General features: G+C 49.5%; 3 non-coding genes and 2 pseudogenes across 3 annotated transcripts; all 5 read left to right on the top strand.

Moving 5' to 3' along the window:
* The first annotated feature begins 449 nt into the window (after nt 1-449).
* LOC114578753 lies at nt 450-568 on the top strand. The gene has a single exon (XR_003699713.1). It is a non-coding gene; the product is annotated as a 5S ribosomal RNA (ribosomal RNA).
* Nucleotides 569-943: 375 nt separating this feature from the next.
* LOC114578752 lies at nt 944-1,062 on the top strand. The gene has a single exon (XR_003699712.1). It is a non-coding gene; the product is annotated as a 5S ribosomal RNA (ribosomal RNA).
* Nucleotides 1,063-1,435: 373 nt separating this feature from the next.
* On the top strand, nt 1,436-1,554 carry LOC114578754 (annotated as a pseudogene).
* Nucleotides 1,555-1,936: 382 nt separating this feature from the next.
* On the top strand, nt 1,937-2,055 carry LOC114578751. The gene has a single exon (XR_003699711.1). It is a non-coding gene; the product is annotated as a 5S ribosomal RNA (ribosomal RNA).
* Nucleotides 2,056-2,435: 380 nt separating this feature from the next.
* On the top strand, nt 2,436-2,554 carry LOC114578755 (annotated as a pseudogene).
* Nucleotides 2,555-2,756: the final 202 nt, after the last annotated feature.

Below are 2,756 nucleotides of genomic sequence, written 5' to 3'. Positions count from 1 at the left end.
TTTTAAAATACCAATTCACCCTCCTCTTGGTTAGCTTGGGCCAGTTCTATAGGGCTTAACATCCCTAACGAACTTTCATCCTGGGAAGTCCTTGTGTTGAACCCTTCTTTTTAACCAGCCATCTCTTCTTTTTTCCTTTCTAGCTCTTCGTCACGGCCTACGAACACTTGACGGTGTTGGCTCGCCGCGCATCGAGCGATGAAACCCCCATCGTGGGACCCGTGCAGGCATCCGGCGGGTCCTATATGGTGACCGTGCGGGAACATTAATAACTTTCCTCCAAGGATTCCGATTCGGCATTATGACCCCATTCCAGAAAGCTTATTCTGAGGCGGACACGCGCAGCCAAAAAATGCATTTTTGATCCCATACGGTCTGTCGAAATGAAGATGCATGAAAATCATCTCTCCCAGCGTCAACATAAGAATAATTTGAGACCATATTACTATGGGTGTGACCATACCAGCACTAGTGCACCGGATCCCATCAGAACTACGCAGTTAAGCACGCTTGGGCGAGAGTAGTACTGGGATGGGTGACCTCCTAGAAAGTCCTCGTGTTGCACCCTTTTTTTTATCCATCCATCTCTTTTTTTATTCCAAGCTCTTCGCCACGGCCTACGAACACTTGGCGGTGATGGCTCGCCACGCATCGAGCGATGAAACCCCCATCGTGGAACCATGTAGGCATCCGGCGGGTCCTATGTGGCGAACGCACTGGAACATCAATAACTTTCCGCCCAGGATTCCGATTCGGCATTATGACCCCATTTCGAAAAGTTTATTCAGAGGCGGACGGAGCACTGATGACCATATGCCCATCGGCCAGCCACGCGCAGCCAAAAAATACATTTTTGATCCCCTACGATCCGTCGGAATTAAGATACGTCAAAATCATCTCTCCACGGCGTCAGCTTATGAATAATTTGAGACCATATTACTACGGGTGCGACCATACCAGTACTAGTGCACTGGATCCCATCAGAACTCCACAGTTAAGCGTGCTTGGGCGAGAGTAGAACTGGGATGGAAGACCTCCTAGGAAGTCCTTGTGTTGCACCCTTTTTCTAACCAGCCATATCTTTTTTTTTCCTAGCTCTTCGTCACGGCCTACGAACACTTGGCGGTGATGGCTCGCCGCACATCGAGCGATGAAACCCCCATCGTGGGACCCATGCAGGCATCCGGCGGGTCCTATGTGGCGACCGCGCCGGAACATCAATAACTTTCCACCCAGGATTCCGATTCGGCATTATGACCCCATTTCGGAAAGCTTATTCTGAGGAAGACGGAGCACTGATGGCCATATTCCCATCGGCCGGCCACGCGCAGCCAAAAAATACATTTTTGATCCCTTACGGTCCATCAGAATGAAGATGCGTCAAAATCATCTCTCCACGGCGTCAGCTTATGAATAATTTGAGACCATATTACTCGGGTGCGACCATACCAGCACTAGTGCACCGGATCCCATCAGAACTCCACAATTAAGCGTGCTTGGGCGAGAGTATAACTGGGATGGGTGACCTCCTAAGAAGTCCTCGTGTTGAACCCTTTTTTTTAACCAGCCTTATGTTTTTTTTTCCCTTTCTAGCTCTTTGCCACGGCCTACGAACACTTGGCGGTGATGGCTCGCCGCGCATCGAGCAATGAAACCCCCATCGTGGGACCCGTGCAGGCATCCGGTGGGTCCTATGTGACGACCGTGTGGGAACATTAATAACTTTCCTCCAAGGATTCCGATTCGACATTATGACCCCATTCCGAAAAGTTTATTCTGAGGCAGACGCAGCGCCGATGTGCCATAGGCCCATCGGCCGGCCACGCACAACCAAAAAAATGTATTTTTGATCCCATACGTTCTGTCAGAATGAAGATGAGTAAAAATCATCTCTCCACGGCGTCAGCTTAAGAATAATTTGAGACCATATTACTACGGGTGCGACCATACCAGCACTAGTGCACCGGATCCCATCAGAACTCCGCAGTTAAGCGTGCTTGGGCGAGAGTAGTACTGGGATGGGTGACCTCCTGGGAAGTCCTCGTGTTGCATCCTTTTTTATAACCAGACATCTATTTTTTTTTTCTTTCTAGCTCTTCGCCACGAACTACGAACACTTGGCGGTGATGGCTCGCCACGCATCGAGCGATGAAACCCCCATCGTGGGACCCGTGCAGGTATCCGGTGAGTCCTATGTGGCGATCATGCTGGAAAATCAATAATTTTTTGTCCATGATTCTGATTTGGCATTATGACCCCATTCCAGAAAGCTTATTCCGAGGCGGACGGAGCGCCGATGTGCCATAGGCCCATCGGCCGGCCTCGCGCAGCCAAAAAATGCATTTTTGATCCCCTACGGTCCGTCGGAATGAAGATGCGTCAAAATCATCTCTCCACGGCGTCAGCTTAAGAATAATTTAAGACCATATTACTACGGGTGTGACTATACCAGCCCTAGTGCATCGGATCCCATCAGAACTCCATAGTTAAGCGTGCTTGGGCGAGAGTAGTATTAGGATGGTTGATCTCCTAGGATGTTCTCGAGTAGCATACTATTTTTTTGCAAGCCATCTATTTTTTTCTAGCTCTTCGCCACGGCCTACGAGCCCTTGGCGATGTTGGCTCACCACGCATCGAGCGATGAAACCAGCGTTATGGTACCCGTGAAGGCATTTGATGGGTGTAATGTGGCGACCGTGTAGGAACATCAATAACTTTCCGCCCATAATTCTGATTCGGCATTTTACCGCATTATA

The sequence above is a fragment of the Dendrobium catenatum genome, unplaced genomic scaffold (assembly GCF_001605985.2).
Source record: "Dendrobium catenatum unplaced genomic scaffold, ASM160598v2 original_scaffold_142629, whole genome shotgun sequence".
Taxonomy (NCBI): Eukaryota; Viridiplantae; Streptophyta; class Magnoliopsida; order Asparagales; family Orchidaceae; genus Dendrobium; species Dendrobium catenatum.
Note: the sequence above shows the minus strand (reverse complement) of the source record. Positions and strands in the feature narration are given on the sequence as shown.